Source organism: Pseudoliparis swirei, chromosome 21 (assembly GCF_029220125.1).
Source record: "Pseudoliparis swirei isolate HS2019 ecotype Mariana Trench chromosome 21, NWPU_hadal_v1, whole genome shotgun sequence".
NCBI classification, from domain to species: domain Eukaryota; kingdom Metazoa; phylum Chordata; class Actinopteri; order Perciformes; family Liparidae; genus Pseudoliparis; species Pseudoliparis swirei.
Window position 1 is genome coordinate 8,891,166 of NC_079408.1, and position 22,386 is coordinate 8,913,551.

Sequence of the window (22,386 nt, forward strand, 5' to 3'; positions counted from 1 at the left end):
ATTGTTCAGAGGGATGTCTGTTGATGTCTATCAATATCGCTCATTTTGAAAATGACGTAAGAGGGCAATACGGATCCGTATCAGACCAGCGAGGAGGGCAATACGTGGCTGGCATGAAGACCCATTAGCCAATCAGAACGATTGTACTGTTGTTGCAATATAATAATTCATCTTTATTCATCAAGAACATGTAAGCTAGTGGTCTGATGCTGCCAGAGGAAACGCAGGTCAAGGACAGCGTCATCAGTGTATTGATGCTAATGCTTCAACTCTGTCAGAATTCTTTTTGTGGCATTGGGTGCCCTTTTTTTTGGTTTGAGCACCTGCCCCCCAAAATGTCTGTGCACGTGCCTGCTGTTTACGTTGAGTAAAGTTCATGCAGGCGCTTGGGACAGCTAAGGGGTCCTTCGGAAAAAAGCGGGGGAAAACGCTCTGATATTTTTATCATAGTAGACTGAAACAGCTGATCTCGATGTATTTCTGTGCTTTCAGCATGAACCGTTCTTAAACCCATCCACATTACATTACATTACATGTCATTTAACAGACGCTTTTATCCAAAGCGACTTACAATAAGTATCCACCCCTGGATGTGCTTTGTGTCCAACATAATATTTAATTGTTGTACTGGCTACGATAAATAAAAAAAAAAGTATTAATAGTCATTCACAGCTGTGCGACTTCAAAGTTCAATTCCGGTTTGCAACCTAAATGAGGAAAGGAAGTTCAAAGTCTAAACAGTCTGAGTGCAACGTGGCACACTGTGTGCACTAGCACAGGGGTCGGGAACCACTCTAAGATGCGCAGTCTGTGTGCTGCGCCACCAGATATTAGTTTCAGCTCAAGTAATTTATATATTGATCCATTTTGTCACATTTCTTATATTTTCATGGGAACAGTTTGGTGGAAGGGTTCTGAAACAACTGGTTACCTTGAGCGGATATTTACACTTTGAAACATGTTTAGTGGTCCTTGATCGCAACGCAACAACCACACAATACCGACACATTTTGACAAGACATATTTAATTTATCATACGTTAAAAATACTATATGGCTCTCAATGAAATATATTTAGAAATATTTGGCTTTTTTGGCTCTCCCAGTCAAAAAAGGTTCCTGACTCTGCTCTCTAGCGCCACCTGGAAGTTTGACCGGCGATGCCCCTCACCCAGTATGTTCAAATGACTAGTTTTTTTCCCCCAAGTCCACTTGGACCTGCTCTACAAAAAAGCCTCTCAGGACCCTAAGCTCCGCCTACTTAAATTTTCGGCCATTTTGAATTTTGTGAAAACACATCAGAGGCGTTTGCTCCGACATGCGGGGTCCAATTCATACCAAACCCATTGGAGATAATGATTATGGAAGCTATATCATCTAAGATCTATCATCTTTTTTCAAATATATCATTGTGGTAAGCATCTATGGCCCAACGAACATTTTAGGGGCGTGTCCTGTTTTGTAATTCTCATAACTTCAACACTATTGTGAAAAAAACCCAGACTTTCAGGATATGTGCAGAATGGAGCCTGAAACATTCACAGCAAATTTCGTGCAATTTGAACCGTAAGGGGCGCTACAATAATTCACCAAAGTTGGCCGTTTTGGGCGTTTTTTGGCGTCTTTTGCTTGATTTGGCCATTTTCCATTTATATACTGAGAAGGATTTCTACCCCAAAACGCCAACAGAATCGGCTCAAAATAAGCTTTATAGAATCTCAAGACTTGAACAATGAACACTGTGGAAAAAAACGGACTTTTCGTCGGTAGGAAATTGACGTTTTTTTACTGCCAATAATTGTGTACTTTCTGTGATTTCTTTATGTTAAAAACTATTGCTTAAACTCATCCAATACTTCCCTCAAAAATCATGTGTGATGCCAGTCAAGGCCTGAACACATTCACACAAAGAAACAAGCACATTTCTTCGAGGAACACCAATTGAAAAGTAAAATAACCATAATTTATTCACTTTCACGATAATCGTACCGCTGATGCAATTACATCTAATCAGTGGTACAGAGCAATAGGTGCTTGCCTAGTGACACAGAGACCTGTTTTTGATTCCAGGCTAAGGCAAAAATAATGTTATCGGGGGTTTTTTCTACACTTCACTTAGAGACATATGATGCATGGATATGTTCACAGACACAAAGCGCCACCTACTGGCTCAACTGGACTTCCTTCAATCTGCCACAAATGTGTCCTTCCAATAACCATAATTGATTCAATTTCACAATAATGTTACCCACTAAAGCTGATGCAATTACATCTAATAAGTGGCGCAGAGCTATAGGTGCTTGCCTTGTGACCCAGAGACCTGTGTTCCATTCCACATTCACATGAATAACACCAGGCACGTGCACAGACATTTTGGGGGGCAGGTACTCAAACCAAAAAAAAGGGCACCCAATGCCAAAAAAAAATTCTGACAGAGTTGAAGCATTATCATCAATACACTGATGACGCTGTCCTTGACCTGCGTCTCCTCTGGCAGCATCAGACCACTAGCTTACATTTTCTTCATGAATAAAGATGAATTATTATATTGCAACAACAGTACAAGCGTTCTGATTGGCTAATGGGTCTTCATGCCAGCCACGTATCGCCCTCCTCGCTGGTCTGATACGGATCCGTATTGCCCTCTTACGTCATTTTCAAAATGAGCTATATTGATAGACAGCCAAGAGCAGTGGTCCTCAAACTAAGGCCCGCCTCCACATTTGGCCCGGCCCTCTGAACAATACCAGAGAGGCCTTATGATTTTTTTTTCAGTCTGGCCACGCAAATCCTAGACTAGCCCATTATTTAGAATGGAATAAGAACTCTCTCTCTCTTTTTCTCTCTCCTCTCCCTCTCTCTTCTCTCTCTCTCTTTTTCTCTCTCTCCTCTCTCTCTCTCTCCTCTCTCTCTTCTCTCTCCCTCTCTCTACTCTAACATAACTAACGTCAGTAAACAGCTGGACGAGGCTTTTAAATCACGGATTTCTTGAGTTTTCGTTTATTTATTTTTTTAGGTAACGTCGGACCAGTTGTGACGTTATGCACTGCGTGGAGGAGGAAGTGGAGGAGCCCGGCGGGGAGAGGGATAGGAGGGGGGGGGGGGGCTCGTGAGCAGGGGGGACTTGATGACAGCTAGAGTAATGTTGTGTCTTCCCTTTGGGGTTCCGCCGGCGCAGTTTGAATGAGGACTTGTTGAAAAAGAAGTTTCGAGAGACCCAGCACTCCAAGAATACAAAGTTTATTCTTTAAGAGTACAAAGTAAAAACAGACGCTTCGTTCGAACGGCTGGGAATCCACGGGTCCGTGTACAAGGAGATTCAACGGATCTATGTGTGGTTACAGCTTATATAGACAAGAGAAAGTGGGAGGTCTTATGTTCGATTCTATAGGTCGCCCCAAGGTTCCCTATAGCTCCCCTTCCTCCAAAGATGATCTCCACCGTGTTGACCACCAAATATGGATATATAGGGCAGTCCCCTGCTGTGGACTTTCGCGCCAACTTGAGACAAAGGAACTCTTCACTCCAAACCCTCGTGTGGCCTTCTAGGCTCAGATCTATAAAATAGCTGTATCTTTAAGAGTAATATGCAAAATACACGACATATTCCCCCCTCGAGAGTTGATAGACTCTCGCCAATAAACAAACAATCAATGCAAACGTACAGGTGTATTATCATGACAAACATACCACCCCGTCCTTCAGTAAAGTTCCAACATTACTGTGACTGTATGAAGTGTAAAAGTGGTGTAAAATGAAGTATTACATGTGAAATTGAAAAACCTGTCAGGCAGTTGTCTTTTCTTAAAATATCATTTAGCAATGTAGACAGGAAAATTATTTCACGGTCCCTCTGCCTAGGCGACCTTAAATTAAACTCCATACCACTGAAATCAGAACGGTTTTAGCAAATTGTGTAGGGAAATGGTTTTTTAGCAAATACATCAGGAATTCCTCAGTAAATAATAACAAAATAATGATGTCCAGGGGTCCGGCTGGTCATCCCATTGGACCTTTCCCCCAGACCTCCTCCTGCCTGTTCCCCTGCTGTCCCTAAATGTCACGCCGAATAAACACTTGAGATTCCATTATATTTACCAAAGAACAGAAAATATCGTTTCCCCCACAATTAACACCTATACAAGAAAATACATTCGTAATTTTGATAATGACAAATCTACGAGAATACACAAGAGTATGTAACACTTTAGCTCTTCAGCAGCTGGTCTTGGTTCTTGAGGACGTCTTGACTCTGGTGGTTGTTCCACCAGTCCTTGTCCAGAGTCTTGTAGGCCACTGGTATTGTTCATGTTTGATATAATCGACTCCATTCCACCCAGGGAGTCCTTCAGCACTCCATCCTCCCCTGTGGTCTCCCCCGTTGTTCTAGAATGACAGAAGAGACGACCAGTATCCTTGCATACACAACAGACACAAATCAGACATCAACACAGATTAACACTTTTATGAGTAGATGTAAAATTATAAAACATATCGTTCCTTTAATATATATGCGTCTGTTTTAAGATTATAGTACTCCTTAGTTCTTTAACATGGGTATGTGTCCATTATTCTACCCTCCCCCCTGTCGTCCTCATCCACGTCCGTCTCCGCACCTCGCAATAGTGGCATCTGAGTCTGATCGCCGGGCATCACCACTCCAACCCATCTGAGTATCATAACTTTTGCAAAGGTTAGCAATAGTGTACAGAAACAAAACATCACACACAATGACAGAACGAGTGCTACCACGATCTGGACCAACACTGCTCCTAACGGCCCTAATTTGTCCTGCAGCCAAGAATTTGCAGACCATCCAGCATCCTCCGATGGTCCAAACGCATCCCTTATGAGTTTCAATGCCTCTATGACACTCGTCATATTGTCAGAACTGTCAGGAATCAGGGTGTAGCAAGCATCTCCAGTTAAATTTAAAGACACACAAAGGCCTCCTTGTTTGGCCAAAATATAATCCAGGGCCATGTCATGTTTTAGCAATGTCAGTCTGTGGCTCCTCTGAGTGTTTGACAGTAATTCGAAACCTCTTATGGTCTCGTTCGCAAAGCCCTGTAAGGTGTATGTGATATTATCTATGTGGTCCGCCAGAAACGTCACCCCATACCATGGAAATAATCCTATTCCCCATTTCTCTGCGATGCTCACCCTCCAATGGTAAGATTCCAAATTGTGAAACTGAGCCATCTCACGTTTCTTCCTTCGTCTTTGAGCAGCATTTGAGTCGGCAGGTCTCTTTCCCTGCTGGAAGGTGAGGACCTCGTATGGAAGTTTCAATGTTGCCATATAACAGCATCCCGTCCACCCATATGGTAGAAATATGTATGCTTTGGTTCCACAAATCCACCAAATATCCTTAAAGCTACCGATAGTCACATTCCCGGGCAAAATTTGATTCAGAACCTTCACAGACTTCTTCTTCTTTTTCTTATCTGATACATCAAATGTTACTACATGCGACTCATTCTGAGTTTTGTGCTTCCTAATCCCCAGGTCCATCGAGTACCGCCACAATCCAAATCCCCATGAACATACCTGGCCCACCATAAGTTGTATTTGAACAAAAGCAGAAGTTTGCCTTTGCTGGTGCTACTTCCATTGTATCAGGGACCGCCGTCCTGATATCTTCGTGTTTATCAAGTAAGTTTATATAAGCTAAGTCCTTCAACCAAGAACAGAAGGCTCTAGGTGTAAACAGATGAATTGACCAGGACATTACTATATCTACTGCAGACTGCTGGTTGTACAACAGCCATGATAATGCATAACTCTGGCACACAGCGGTGAGTGGCTCTGGTCTACTCTCGAAAACTGAAGGCCATGAGATAGGTGATAAAACTCTCACTAGACTTGGGCCATCCCGCCTCGCACCCGCTCTTACAGCATGAGTTAATTGTTGGAACCATAGGTTCCTACTTGCCCAAGGGTCTGATATTTGTAACACTGAAGGATCAAATCCAAACGCCTCCATTTAGCCTCTCTTTTTTACTGTGTGATAGTTATCATTCATGTTTCCAGGTGACTGAACAGAGTTAGATGAGTCATCAACTATGTTTGAACTAGCCCTCTGATCTAGCATCGATGGCTCTGCATAATCCTCTTTTATCATCTGGGTTCTAGACTCCACACTCTTGTTTCTACTGTTCGTACTAAGTTTTGATGTTTCCATCAACTTCTGGGTTGCATTAATCACGTTCTTGGACGTAACTGATGTTGTCTTCTCAATTGTTGTGCACCGATGGCGTCATCACTGGTGTAGTGTGTACTGCAGTTGTCATTGCTGTGGTAGTCTGAACTAAAGGTGTCATTGCTGTAGCTTGATTGTCTAAAGGAGGTCTTTTTGTCGGAATCTTCTGAGGCGCCCTGGTAGTTAGGTGTGATGCATTTATGGCTTTCAGTGTTGACAGGATGGATTTTTCTTCTATTTTTACAGCTTTTGTCTGGGGGATTGATGTATTCCCCCCTAGTATCACTAGTGATACTATGTGAACTCTAAGTCCTAAACCGGGCCGCTCACTCCCAACGGGTGAGTCGTAAAAAGAACACTTGTAATCTCCCTGATCTTCCGGTTGAGGTTGTCGTATATACAGACTGCAATCTCTCTTAATCTCCAGTCTCCTTCTGTCAGTGAGTAATGTAAACTTCCCTGCTGGTAGTTTCCCTTCTAGGTCTATAACCCTGCCACGGCTATCTTCCCACTCAACTCTACGTTTCCCGTTTCTTCTGTCTACTCCGGGGCACTTGCACGGAAGCTGAACTGACTTTCCCAAGGTCACTTCAACCCTGGTCCTCGTAACGGTTTGGTTTAACCCTTTTCCTAACGGGTCTCGGGCTCCTCTGTCTCCCCACCTCTCTGAGTTGTCCTGTCGTGGACTCACTCCTCTGTGAGGCCCCAGGAACATCACAGCCAACCGAACTAGGTCTTGCTGTATCTGGGACATGTTGGATGACAATATCGCGATACCCATTTCCCTGCCCGTCTCCTGTGCAAACGTCTCCGGCATCATCAGAAGTGTGTACAGGAACATCAACATTATCTTCTTCCTGGACGGCCTCTCCTTCTGAATTCTGACTCTGTGGATTTTCATGCATCCTCCTGTCTGGCGCATGTTCTCTCGCATCGTTGTCAGGCTCTCTCGAGCCTTCCACCTCTTGGATCTGTGACTGTGTCGCCTCCTCTCCAGGTGCTTTGACACAATGTGATAAGTGGTACCACGTTGGCGACCCCTTGACCTGGACCGCGGTTCCCGTACTGCGAATCACCTCGAATGGTCCTTCACGGCGTTCAGTATACCACTTCCTTCTGAATACCTTTACGAACACCTTGTCTCCAGTCTGCACTGTGTTCCTGGTTTGCTCTTCGAGCTCTGCTTGTCCCTCCTGTCTTGCCTGCCTGGCGGAAACATATGTGGATATTCTTTTATGTAGATTAACCATATATGTAACATACTTTTGCATTTCATCTTCTAAAAGGGCCAGGCTTGGTCCTTTCCCACTTGTCCGTAGACAAGGCGTTGGCATCAGCCTTCCTGTAACCAACTCATGCGGTGTCATGTGTAAATCGCGGAGTTCACTCGAGCGACATACCATTAATGCCAATGGCAGTGCTGCCACCCAATTCAAACCCGTGTGCTGACATATTTTGACAGTACGATTTTTTAGAACACCATTCATTCTTTCGCACATCCCTTGACTTTGCGGATGGTAGACTGCACCAAGGCGCTGTTTAATTCCTAGTTTTTGCAAGATCAATTTCACCGTTTTGTCCACAAACTCTTTCCCATTGTCTGAGGATATTCGGTCTGGGAGCCCCCATCTGCATATGACCTCTTTACACAAGAACTTGGCAACTGACTGAGCATCTTTACGTTTTGTCGGGCATGCTTCCGGCCATCGGGAAAATCTGTCCACAACGACCAGCATGTATCTTTTACCGTCAATTGGTTTTATCATGTCCACATAGTCCACCACCAGTTCTCGCATTGGACCTCTTGGGGTTGGAATGTAACCTGGTGGGACCGTCACTCCCCTCCGAACATTGTTTTTTAGACAAATTGTGCACCTGCCTGTCACATAATCAATCTGTTGAAACAAATAAGGTGCCCAGAAACCATACTCCTTTGTGATTTTTCTCTTGACTTCCCCCCTTGCCACGTGAGCCAGACCATGCGCCTCCTGAATCATTAGGCCCAACAAGTCCGGTGGTGCGATTATCAGTCCCTCATGATTTCTCCAAAGTTCGGTAGAATCTCGGGTGGCACCCCGCTCTACCCACAGCTGTTTGTCCGTTACCGGGCGGCTTCCTGTATCAAAATTACATCTTTGAGTGTTATTTTGTCTTCCAAGGTCACTTTATGAGTGACGAGCAGGATTTTGCCCACTTTGTTTGCTCCTGTGACTGCTTTGGCTGCTTCGTCTGCCGCTCTGTTCCCTTTGAAATCTTTGAAGCATCCTTTTTGTGTGCTGCACATTTGGCTATCGCTATTTCTTTGGGCTTCATCATCGCGTGCAGCAGTTTCATGATCTGGGCGTGATGTTGTATTGGAGACCCATCCGTTTTCTTGAATCCTCGGTTCTTCCATACGGATCCAAACAGATGACACACATTATGCGCATAAGCAGAATCGGTGTATATTGTCACTCGCTTTCCTTCGGCCAGCAAACACGCTTCAGTCAGGCCCACGAGCTCCGCAAGCTGCGCCGATGCCGGCTGTGGTATCACTTCAGCTTTTTCAACAGTGAATCCGGTTCCTTGGGCTTTTACCACGGCGTATCCAGCACTCAATTTGTCGCCATGTCGATAACAGGAGCCGTCCGTCCAATACTCCAGGTCCACCTCACTCAACGGGAGGGCTTTCAAATCCGACCTCAGTCTGGAGTATTTCTCTGCTTCATGAACACAATCGTGTGGCTCCCCGTCCTCTGGAGTTGGCAAATTTTCCGCTGGATTTGTCGTGACACACCATTCGAGAGTGACATCCTCCTGCTCTAAAAGCCTATGATAGTCTCTGAGCCTAGACATAGTCAAATTGTTCTTTCCATAGTTCAAAAGATTTCTGAGACTATGATGTGTAAGAATTGTGACCGGGTAACCCATGGTCACCGATGATGCTTTACTGTACATTAGAGAAACCCCCACCATTGCCCTGTAGCATAGTGGTAGTCCTAACTCTACTTCTGAAAAGCCGTGGAGTAGTAGGAAATAGGTTGAGGCCCTGTTCCCGTACCTGTTGGCTGACAAAGGACTGCACATGTATGTTTACCCCCAATGGATGTAGATACATATAGCACGAAATTCTTAGAGTAGTCGGGAAGAGCCAAGGCCGGAGCCTCCTGCAATCTCTTTTTTGTCATTTCAAATGCCAAAAGGCCATCGTGCGTCCAAGAAAGGTTGCAGTGGAGTTTAGCATTTCCAGTGTCCTTGATCATAGCTCTCAACGGTCCCGTTAAGCTGGCATACTCCTCAACCCACGCTGAGGAATACCCTGCAATGCCAAGGAATGTCATCATCTCTCGGACTGTTCTGGGTTTTGGAGCCGTCCGAATGGCTTCCAGATGAATTTCAGAGATGCTTCGATGTCCCAGCGTGATTTGTTGGCCCAAATATGCCACCTTCTCCTGGCAATATTGTAGCTTTTTCAGAGAGGCCTTGTGTCCTTTCTCTGCCAGTATTTGAAGCAGTTTAATTGAGTCTTTATGGCATGTTTCCTTATCAGTTGAACAAATGATAATGTCATCCACGTACTGAATCACCGCACTTTGTATCACCTGGTCTATCCCGACCAAATCGTCTTTCAATATTTTGTTGAAGATGTGAGGACTGTGTTTGAAACCTTGTGGCAGTCTCTCATACTCGTATGATTGTCCATTGTATGTGAAACCAAATAGGCCTTGACTCTCTTTGCTTAGTGGTACGCTGAAAAATGCACCACATAAATCTAACACTGTGAAGTGTGACGCGTTTGCAGGGATTTGGTCTAGCAAGGTGTGTGGATCTGGCACCTCTGCTCGAAAGTCAGTTACCGCTTCGTTCACTGCTCTCAAATCATGTGTCAGACGATAAGAATTGTCTGGCTTCTTCACTGGCAACAAAGGCGTGTTGCTCTGGGGGTTCCGTGTTATCCTCAAAACACCTGCCTTTAGAAGTCCTTCAATTTGGGGTGCGATTCCTCGGATTGCCTCTTCCTTCAGTGGATACTGGTTTCTCCAAGGTGGACTGGCTCCAGGTCTGAGTTCCGTCTTTACTGGTTGGGCTGACTTTACCAGTCCAATATCAGTACTATGTCGCGCCCATAAATCTTCTGGAACTTGTTGTAACATCTCTTCTCTTAATGCATCCGAGTCCAGTTTGACACTGCAAATTGATTCGTGTGTCATCCTCGCAGTTTGGGGCTGTCCTCGTCCTTGAGCCGAGATCATAATCTTGATGAATTGCTGATCCTCGCTCCTCCAAATGGCCTGATTTTCTTTTAGGGGTGTGAACACAGCTTCTTCAGCTTCTGCCATCATTTCTCCTATCTGCTTCTGCGTGTGTTCTTCATTTACCAACAAGGTCACATGCGGCACACTCCTTGTGATATCAAACTCTCTGTTCACGTAGTCGTCCCGGTGTATCTTCATTGCTGCTCCTTGTGGTCCCACAATTATGCAGCCTGAATTGAGTTGGACTTGCTTTGGTTGGTGGCTTAGCCATTCTTCTGGGTTGGGTTGGGCGTTTTTGTCGAAGTACTTGAGCGTGCAGTGAAGTGGATACTCTGGAAGTTTCGCATTGGGCATATTGGCGATGATAAATTTCTCCCACAACTTGGCAGGCGCCACAAGGTCTTCCTGGAGGTTTCCGATCCAGAATACTGTAGGTGCTTCCGTCTCTGTTTTCATCACTGATTGATGAAAGATATCGTTTGGTATTTCAACCAGACAGCCGTCTGGAGTACACTTTATTGTACACTTCAACCTACATAACGCATCTCTTCCCAACAGCGCGATAGGTGTATGTTCAGAGACCAATATGGGTAGTTTGATCTTTACTTCTTGATAGCTGAGATCAACTGGTTCTGTGAGAGGGATCAGCTGTTTTACTCCCTCAAACCCGATTGTCCGGATCCATTGGCCAGACATGGGGAGATGTGTAGCATCTTTAGGCCGAATACAGGTGAAAGCCGCTCCGCTGTCTACCATCACTTCCAATGGTCGATTATTTATTTTCACCTTTATCGTTGGATCTTTCTCCGGGCCTGATACTACCAGCTGGCACCTCCCCTTCGAGTCTTCCGGGCACCTCTATAGCCCTGGTTCCGGGCCTCTGTCAGGGTTTACTGGTCCTCTGTTCGCTCCGGATTGGCCCCTGTATCCTCCTCTGGGATTTCCTCTATTATTTCCTCTGAAATCTCCTCTGAAATCCCCTCCCCTCTGGTTACACTCACGGGCGAAATGGCCAAGGGCTCCACACGTATAGCATTCGTCTGAACGCTGTTGGGAATTGGGATTATACCGTCCTCCTCTTCCGAGATTTCTTTGATTTCTGCCATTCCAGGGTTGTTCTTGGTTGTAATCTGCCCGTGGGTAGAAGGCGGCGGGAGCCACTGGAGATTGCTGGAGCTGCTGGAACTGGGCCTGGTATGGCTCTGATGTCAACACAGGTTGAGTTGGTGGTGCCTGACTCTGCATAACCAACGCTTGCTTCCTCTCTGTCCTCTTTGTGTCTACGAGTTGTATATTGTTCAATTTCCTGAGGGTTTCTTGTTCCTGACCCTTGATGTCTTGGTCTTTTTTCCTGTACAGCTCCACCTGGTGTGCAATATGATCAGTGTACACTTTTCTTTCCAGGCTCCCCAGCCCAACCACTTCTGCCAATTTGCTTCGTACTGGCAGCGGCAAACCCAGCAGGATCTTGCCTCTCAACACTGACTGGTCCATGCGACTCAAATCCGGATCATTCCCTGTGACATTCCTCCATGTTTGATGAGTTCTTGACACATAGGCTCTTGGGTTCTCAGCCTCTCCCAGTGGTTCAATCAAGATGTTGTCGGGATGCACATTTGTCGGAAATGTCTCCTTTAGTGCCCTACACAAGCGACCTCTGCTTGCCGCGAACAGCTCTGAGTCATTTACAGCCGTTCCCCCGTACCGCGCCAGTCCAGCTTTTTGTAGGATTTCTCCCATGCCGTGGACCCCAAGGAGATTAGCCAGGAGTCTTTTGATGTCTCCCATCGCTGGCTGTGAGCCAATCATGATTTCTTCCAGTTTTGCAATCCAAGGATGTGCTCCGTCTTGAATAATGGGCAGTTTTTCCAGTATATTTGACATATCGGTGTTCAGCAATGGCTTATACTCCAGATTCTGGCCTCGGACGATCACTGGGCACATTGTCTTGGGCGTGGACTGTTTCCTAGGGCGCAATCTGTTCTTCATGCCTGATTGCCTTGAGTCTTCTCTTTGTAAATCTTCCTTCTGTACCTGCAACTCTTCCAACTGTTTTATCAGCTTCCTTTGTTCTTTTTGTCTTTCAGTTTTCTTCAAGTCACGGAGAAGCCGGTCGATGCTTACTTCAACCTCTCTCACAGTCCTCTGTGTATCCTCTTCATCGCTGTCCTCCTCTTCATTGTCTTGAGTGGTTCTATCTCCTCTTCTTTCCGCTCTAGCCAGCGTCCGCTTGACTTTAGGATCGTATCCCCCCACGTCCTCTTCTTCATCACTCTCGTCGATTTCTTCATCTCTCAATTCCACCCAATCGACCTCAGTCTCCCAGTCAGTTGTCTTCTTCCTTCCGGACTTTGGATACGTTGTTATGGTTGTCTCCGCTCGTCCTCTCTCGGTTATTTGGTCCTCACTGTCTCTGACCAGATAAGATCCCTTCTGACTCATCACTGGGAGCTGCGGATAAACCCTCTTGGGCTTCTTCTCTTCTTCATGGCGTGGTCGTCTTTTTACTGGATTCATATGTGAGAAAGTTGGATCGGTGTCGGTCAGCAGTTTCTCAGTTTGTTTCGTAATTTGCTCTATTTCTTCCGCGTATTTATCTCTTTTCTCGATGGTAGCATTCCTGAGCTTCTGTCCTTCTTCTTCAAATAACCGAAGGATGCCAAGCTCCACCAGTCTCTTCTCTTTGCGTCTTCCTCCCTTTGTGCCTTTCTTTTGGCCTGCCTTGTATGTGGACACAAGTACCTTCATCACGTTAATCACGTCTGGGTTGAGTGTCCCCTCCTTGGGCCACGGTTGGTCAACCTGGGGCCATCGTTTTGACCATTTCTCGGATATCTTTGCGATGTTTGCGATGCCGCTGACCAAAGGATTGTTTTTCTGTACTACATCAACTGGAGTAGATACCTTTGGATCTTTGGTGACATTTTTCCCCATTATGACGGCTTTCTTAAGCACTGTTATTATTGTATTGTTTATTGCAAGCTCAAGGTACTTCAATTAACCACTTAACAGAAATCAATCAACAAAAATAAATCAATTAACCAATCAACGAATTAATCAATTAACACAAATTAATCAATTAACCAATTAACGAATTAATTAAATCCAGACTCCCCCCTTTTATTAATGAGATTGATTTGTCTCTGCCAAAATACCAAAGGCTCACAGGCCCAACCCTGAGTAATGTATGTGCTAATCAACACAGCAAGTGCATGCCCTCATTACTGACACCAAATGTCAAGCAGAGGTTTGCCCACTGTCATCAAATGTGGTCTTGAACTCTTCTAGCAATGTCCGTGTTGAATCACCATTCAGCACATATCAAAACAAACACTGCATAAAAACATAAGCAAAGCAAAATAAAGAAAAATAAAAATGAAAAGTAAAAAAAAAAAAAATAAAAAATTATGAAAATTAAATAATAATAAAAAATAAAAATAATTATAATTTAAAAATTAAAATTACAAATTAAAAATAAAATTAAAGATTCAAATGAACAAATTAACAATTAAAATTAAAATGAACAAATTAAAAATTAATTAAATAAAATGAAACCGTATTTGTCAGCCGAGTTTCGACCAACTATTATGTACCCCTATTTAATTAAAATTGTACTTGATCAGTCAGCCGCCAAGCCTTCATGTGTTTACCTAGATCAATGTTCTACAGTTTCACCAATGTACGCAGCTTTACAATGTGTATCATGAATATCTGACTTTGACTCGAATATATCAACACAAATGAAAAAGCTTGTGGAGTGAAACATGTACCGGCCTTTTGTTGCAGACTGTCCAGCAGGTGGTGCCAAACGTCAGTGGCCACGCCCCCGGCCTGGCCCTTGGTGTTAACTGGTTCTTTGTCCTCTTTTAGCCCAAATCTCATTCGTCATAAAATGAGTAAAAGAAAAGAAATATGAAATGGTTAGGTTCTATCAGCATGTAACCTTATGTTTAACAGACTGTGTTCTCCCCGGAATGCATGGCTTCCATCTGTGTAACCCAACACGTTCACCCCGTTCCTCCCACCCGAGCTCTGGATGTAAGGACTGAGATGAGGATGTTTGACCACAAGATGGCGATGACTAGTCGACCACCACGTGTTCGTTCACCGTGGGACTCTCGCGAGAGCACGAGTCAGTCCTCTTCTCTTTTTTTTTTTTTTTTTTTTTTTATTTCGACGCACCTCCCTAACGGAGCTTATTTAATTTTATAAATCAATATCTTATTAACTAGTTAGTCTCCTCTTCAGGGAACTCACGTTTGTCTTTACGTTCTCTTATAGAATAAAAATGCACGGCGTGATTTAGAGTTTATTGAACTCCTCTTTTATCACATCTGTTACCATTTAGAAAAACTCCACACACACGCACACAGCAACTCAACGCACACACACCAGCAGGCTCGCGCGCACGCACACACACACACACACTGGGTGCAGTTCCTCCGGCCGAAGTAATTGTCCCCACCTTTTTATTCCCTTTGTGCTTTTGCCAAAAGATTAGTTATGTCTACCATTCACACGTTTAGCATGCGTTCTTCTCGTTTTATTCTTCTTTTAAGGTTTAATTTCTGCTACCGTCTGAGATTTTATTTCCGATGAGAGGCTGCTTCGTGCATTTATTCGTCAATAAGCGCAGGTTGGAAGCATCAATCGTATTTATTTCTCACTTACGTTACGCCAGCACAAATTACTTTAGACTATTTTTTATCCGATTTAAGCGGCTCTTTTATGATTATTTACCAAAAGGTCCTTTAGCCTTCTGACTCTTAATCTCTCTTCGTTTCTTGTTACTTATCTCTGTCTCTCTGACTATCCAGCGCAATGTTATTTTAGCGATTAACTTTCCCGCGCCTTAACGTTAAAACAAATCAAAGGCCTTATTTTCGGATAACTGCGCTTACTAATTAATACACCTCAATATCATTCGCTATTTTACCACTCTTTTACTTTAACCCGAAAAACTTTTCCCTCTCAATTCAAACGCACCTCTTTCTCCCCGTACTCAAATATGAAGGAAAAATAAAAATATCGTTCGACACGGTGAAATTATTCTTGAGCCACGGTAATCACACACAGACTACACTTAATGAATCAGCATATCAATGAAGTCAGCAGATGTTTACCGTGTTTGTTGTCCCGAGTATTTTCACAGCGTGTCTGTTCGCGACGCCACTTTGTTGTGTCTTCCTTTGGGGTTCCGCCGGCGCAGTTTGAATGAGGACTTGTTGAAAAAGAAGTTTCGAGAGACCCAGCACTCCAAGAATACAAAGTTTATTCTTTAAGAGTACAAAGTAAAAACAGACGCTTCGTTCGAACGGCTGGGAATCCACGGGTCCGTGTACAAGGAGATTCAACGGATCTATGTGTGGTTACAGCTTATATAGACAAGAGAAAGTGGGAGGTCTTATGTTCGATTCTATAGGTCGCCCCAAGGTTCCCTATAGCTCCCCTTCCTCCAAAGATGATCTCCACCGTGTTGACCACCAAATATGGATATATAGGGCAGTCCCCTGCTGTGGACTTTCGCGCCAACTTGAGACAAAGGAACTCTTCACTCCAAACCCTCGTGTGGCCTTCTAGGCTCAGATCTATAAAATAGCTGTATCTTTAAGAGTAATATGCAAAATACACGACAGTAACTTTTATTCTTAAATACTGATGAATAAAAAAAATGTGTCTCCAGCAAAAAGGGCACTTTACTCATCCAGGGCAAAGGGGAGGAGCTTCAGCACCACTCGGGCTCTATCTGTGCACGTGCCTGAATAACACACAATGCCATCGTTCACGTTAACTGTGTGTTCATTTGTGACCAGGCTGGTGTTATGTTTCAACATCTCTTATTTTGAAATATCTTCCGCCCTCTTCCCGGATGTTATTCTTTAGCTTGATGACATTTTATTTTGAAATATATTCCGCCAATTTCTGCATGTTATTCTTCAGCCTGATGAAGCTTGATTATATATGCCACGCAACCAAAAGAGACGCCACTATATTTAGTGGCGAGTAGGTCTGTTGGCGTGGTCAGTAGTTGGGCAGTTAATTAGTATTTTGTTTTGTTTTATTGGATTATTTCGTTTTATTTTTTATTTTTGAGTAGTTAGTTAGTACAGTTATACATGAATCTGCACACTCCGGTACAGTAGGTGGCGGTATGCACCTAGGCAAGTTGGTTGCGATCCGCCATTCAAATTTAAAGAAGAAGAAGAAGAAGAAGAAGTAGAAGAAGAAGTAGAAGTAGAAGAAGAAGGCACGTTCTTTACATCGTGGAACCAGTGTTGCCAGGTCCGCGGTTTTCCCGTGGAATTAGGCTACTTTTGAAGTGTTGCCGCGGGTTGAATTTTTTGTCCGCTGTTTCGGGTAGACGTATTTTGCATGCAAATTACATGAATATCTTTAAATAAAAATCCATATTTTAAATGAAATAATTTATGTATACCCAAATCCTACCAAACTGACTCCAGATCAGCACGTACACACATGGACATGGACAGTGGCGGCTGGTGAATTTTTGGGGGGGGCGCAGTTTAAATATCACTCAACAATGAGAAGAAAAGAGGTTTTGAGTAGAATATTGTAAAAAACAAAGCTTTATTTCAAGAACACAGCGTGCTCATCAACACTGTCCAATAACAACTATCAACACACTGTAACTTTGGGCATGGGAGGTTCAGAGCGGCTTTAAGGAACATTGGGTTGGGTTTCAGAGGTTTGCAAAATAAAAGAGTTTCACCCTCACATGAAAGAGGTTCAGAGCAGAATAGAGTTAGAAAGAGATCACATGTTACATTGGGTGACAGAGCAGACCCACTACTGTAAAGAAAAGTAGCCTCCTCTCTTTAAAGTGGTCACTTTACTCTCTGGTTAAAGTCAATCATGTCTGTAACCAGCCTGTTTCCATTATTCTTGAGGGAATGTGTCTGTTTTTCAGAACTTCGTTGTGTTTCGATGCCAGTTCGGTCTCCTTCTGCTGACTGTAAACAGGGTTAGCTTCAGGCTGTTAGCGAGTTAGCTCCATGCTCTTAGCTAGATAACTGCGGCAAGATTCGTGCTTTACACTTGTCTGCAGCTCTTTAGATCCCTCACCCCGTTGTAGTCCAGAGAGTTTCAGTCCCTTTGGAACAACAGACAGGGGAAATTAAACAGCGCATTACTCACTGAGCACCAGCTGACAGCTCCGTTAGCAACCTGCTCGCGTAGCTCCGTGGAGCTCTCTGGCTGAGGGAACGCCGGTCTCTGATCTGCCGAATAGTCCAGTCACGTGAAATAATAAAACGATGTCATTGGCCAACGAGCGCACATTTTTGCGACCCAAGGAATCACGTTTCATCCGCCAATGAGAAGCCGGTCCTTGCCGAAACGACTGAAATATTTTCTCGATGCCGTACACACACGTTAGATCGCCTCGGAAAAGGGGAGGGGCTTCTCTCCGTGATAATGGCGATATATTATATTGTTTTCACATTAACTTAAGTGGTTGTTGACAGGCTGACGGTCTCCCACACACATTTAGCACGTCAACACGGTATATTTACTATTTAAATGATTTGGCATATAATGTTTTTTGACAGGATGTTTTTTTTCTTTCTTCTTCTTCTTTTTTTTCATCTACAAATTTTAAGAGGGGCGGCGCCCTAGCGCCCCCTATGGACGAACCGCCACTGGACATGGACTTTAAAAGCAGTGTATATGGTTTGGCACAGGCATATTTTGAGTTCTGATATTGGGCTGGTTTTGATTGGCCATTGGGCTGGTTTTGTCACACAGACCTGGCAACCCTGGGTGGAACCTTGATGGTCGCGATTTACACGCACGCACGCACACACACACACACACACACACACGGCTGAGACACGGCGCTGTACACGGCGCGGCGACTGGTTTCAGTTCCAAGCTAAAAGTGAGGCGAAGCTAGTAACAAACAGGCTAGGCTAACGCCTTTGACGCTAAGCTACAGGCTGAGCTTAGTTAGTAAAGCTACATAATTCGGTATACTCGGAAGAGATGTGTTTGGTGTTTGCGGTGGGAGATGTTTAGAATGCCGTCGTGTCATGTGGGAGCTTGTTCTACGAGGAGACACGTTCATGTGTTAAGCGTGCTGCCAAGGAGCTACAAGCTCATGGCTTAATGCGGTCAATGTTTTGGCTTGGTGGTCTTCACGTGTTAGAAGGGAAATGTTTCAGAAACATTTTCACTCATGCTTTTGAGTGTCTGTCGTCATGAAGACAACACATCACCAGAGACAAAACACAATACTCTATTTAATTGAGCCCAACTAACATTTAACAAAAATCCATCCTCCTGGGCTGAGATTGAATTAAAGCATGTTTGTGCTCAGTATTAAGAAAGCCAATGTTACTTAAGATAATATAATACTTTATTCATCGTCAAATTTATTGAACCAGCAGCAAACATGTTTACATGTAAACAATAATATAGTACAACAGAAATCATTATATTTAAGACTTTTAATGTATAGTTGTTTATACAAATAGTATTGTAGTTATTAATCATTGTTGTTTATTCTGTTTCTTAACCCTCCTGTTGCCTTAGGGTCATTTTGACCCGATTCAATATTTAACCCTCCTGCCGCCTTAGGGTCAATTTGACCCGATTCAATGTTTAACCCTCCTGTTACCTTTATATTTATTAACATATTTTACCCTTTGGGTTCAATTTGATGCCAGCAATTAAAACCTCCAGAAAATTATTAGAATTAATATTGTTTTCCAAGATTCAAGATTCAAGATGTTTTATTTGTCACATACACACACAGGGTGTGCAGTGAAATGAAAGTGGCAATGCTCAGCAGGAATGTGCAAGGGCAACAAGTACACACTATTTACAAATAAAAAACAACACAATATTTACAGTAAGTGTGTGTGTGTGTGTGTGCCTAAGAGGGGCAGTTGTGTGGGTCTATGTGGGGGTCCTGGTGAGGTCGGAGTTCACAATCCTGATGGCCTGAGGAAAGAAACTCCGTCTCAGTCTCTCTGTTCTTGCAGCGTGACTACGGAGGCGCCTGCCTAACCGCAGCAGCTGAAACAGTCTGTTGTTGGGGTGGTGAGGATCCTTCATGATCCTGCCGGCTCTGGTTCTGCACCTCCTGGTGTACAAGTCCTGCAGGGTGGGGAGTGTAGTTCCAATAGTGCGCTCAGCCGAACGCACTACTCTCTGCAGAGCCTTCCTGTCCTGAGCGGAGCAGTTGCCAAACCAGGCTGTGATGCTTCCTGTCAGGACGCTCTCTACAGCTCCAGAGTAGAAGGACTGAAGGATCCTCTGGGAAACTTTAAATTTCCTCAGCTGCCTGAGGTGGTAGAGGCGCTGCCTTGCCTTTCTCACCAGAGTGTCTGTGTTTGTTGACCATGTCAGATCCTCGGTGATGTGGACTCCCAGGTATTTATACCCGCTCACCCTCTCCACAGTAGTCCCGTTAACTCCCAGTGGTGAGTACGTCCTCTGTTGTTGTACCCTCCTAAAGTCCACAATCAGCTCCTTAGTTTTGGTGACATTCATGATGAGGCTGTTGTCCTGGCACCAGAGTGACAGATCAGCAACTTCCTCCAGGTAGGCCTTCTCGTCGTTGTCGGAGATCAGGCCCACCACCACTGTGTCATCCGCAAACTTGATGATGGTGTTGGAGCTGAACCTGGCCACACAGTCATGTGTGTACAGGGAGTACAATAGGGGGCTGAGGACGCAACCCTGGGGGGATCCTGTGTTCAGGGTGAGGATTTGAGGTGTGTCTGCCCACCCTCACCACCTGTGGCCTGGCGGTCAGGAAGTCCAGGATCCAAGCACACGGGGGTGTTCAGTCCCAGCTCAATCAGCTTGCCGGCCAGTCTGGAGGGGACTATGGTGTTGAAAGCTGAACTATAATCAATGAACAGCAGTCTCACATAGCCCCCCCTCTGGCTGTCCAGATGAGAGAGTGTGTGCAGTACCTGGGAGACAGCATCATCCGTGGATCTGTTTGGGCGATAAGCAAACTGCAGCGGGTCCATGGAGGAAGGGAGGAAGGCGCAGATGTAGTCCTTTATCAGCCTCTCAAAGCATTTCATGACCACCGAGGTGAGGGCCACCGGTCGGTAGTCATTCATACATGCTGGAGAAGCATTCTTGGGCACAGGGACAATAGTGGATCTCTTGAAGCAGGCTGGACCACGGACTCAGCCAGGAGAGGTTGAATATTGTGGTGAACACTGGAGCTAGCTGGTTAGCACAGGTCTTCAGTACTCGCCCAGATATGCCATCTGGACCTGCAGCTTTCCTGGTGTTCACCCTCAACAGAGCCCTCCTCACACTGTGCTCGGTCACAGAGAGTGTGTGTTCATCCCCAGCGGTAGAACTCACCTCGGCTACGCTAACGGTGTTGTTGTTACCGGGCGAGCTCGCGCTGTTGTTGCTAGCCTCAAACCGTGCATAAAATGAGTTCAGGTCGTCCGCTAGGGATGCGTCGGCACTCACCATTGCGCGGGGTCTGCTCTGGTAGTTTGTGATAGTCCGTAGCCCCTGCCATAGGTGCCTGGTGTCGCGCTGCTCCATCTGTGATTCCACTCTGTCTCGGTACCTCCTTTTGGCGTCCTTCACCGCCCTCCTCAGTCCATAGACCGCTGCCTTGTACTCGTCCATGTTGCCGGATACAAGACCGGAGTTATAGGCAGCAGTACGGGCGTTCACAGCTTAACCCTCCTGTTGCCTTAGGGTCATTTTGACCCGATTCAATATTTAACCCTCCTGCCGCCTTAGGGTCAATTTGACCCGATTCAATGTTTAACCCTCCTGTTACCTTTATATTTATTAACATATTTTACCCTTTGGGTTCAATTTGATGCCAGCAATTAAAACCTCCAGAAAATTATTAGAATTAATATTGTTTTCCAAGTTTAAGTGTGAGGCACTTTATGTTTGTTTGTTGACTACCGAAAGAACACCGACATAAAAAATTGAATGGGGTCAAATTAACCCTAAGGCGGCAGGAGGGTTAAATATTAATTCGGGTCAAATTGACCCTAAGGCAACACAAGGGTTAATAGGACGTGGCACTAAGCCCCCCTTTACCGGAAGAAGTCACAAATTGGTCGTTCTAGCCAAGTCTCCAGATAAGAAGGTAGTACGCAGCCATTAGGGAAATAAATACTATGCTATTTGTCATTGGAGGCCTTATCTTAAAGTGGGTCCTTTCTCAAATTAAAATGACGTACGCCTCCAAATAGTTACTTTATTTTTCTTGCAATAGAAACCGACTGTGGAACGTGGCCAGACGCTTGCTTCCTCTAAGAAAAATCTGCTTCAACACCAGGTGAGTCTTTTGAAATCATTCAATATGACTTGTTTGAAATGTTTGTTGTACAGTTAGAGTGAGCACGTCTTATAATAAAATAAGTGCTAAAACCTTGAAGCAACTTGAGTTTGACTCATGAATGAAATATGCGTCTGAACCGGTTTGACAGCTTCTGTTGCAGTGTGTGTGTCCTGTGACGTGAGTGTTGTGCAGCAGGTGTGTGTGTGAAGGTGTGGACTCTGCTATGCATCAGTGGGAGGACAGAGAGGAGGGAGTCCCTCCCTCTAAAACCTCTCTGTGTGGGGAACATGACAGCCAGACCAAAGCTCAGAGGTGAGGCCAGGACCGTTCTCCATGGCACGCCACTCCTCCGTCATGACTCACCCTCTAAGCTCTGAGTGTGTTGTGTTGAGCAGACCAGACTCACCTGGACCGGGACCTGGACCGGGACCTGGACCTGGACCGGGACCTGGACCTGGACCCAGCTGTGTGTCCCTGAAGAGTGACCGGTCTATGAGAACCCCGGAGACATTCAAAGATGGAGTTCAGTCTGTTAGGTAAGCTTTTACAACCAAAACAAACTAAATCTGTCAGAATTTAACTGAACATGTGAATCAGCCCTGTGTTTCTGTCAGGATCCATCAGCAGAGATGACCTTCCTCGACCTGG

At 44.8% G+C, this 22,386-nt stretch overlaps 1 protein-coding gene across 3 annotated transcripts in view; it reads left to right on the forward strand.

Annotated features, from left to right (window-relative positions):
* Positions 1-22,386, forward strand: part of LOC130211498 (NACHT, LRR and PYD domains-containing protein 12-like) — a 295,374-nt gene that overhangs the window by 1,052 nt on the left and 271,936 nt on the right. The gene's annotated exons all lie outside the window — the stretch shown is intronic.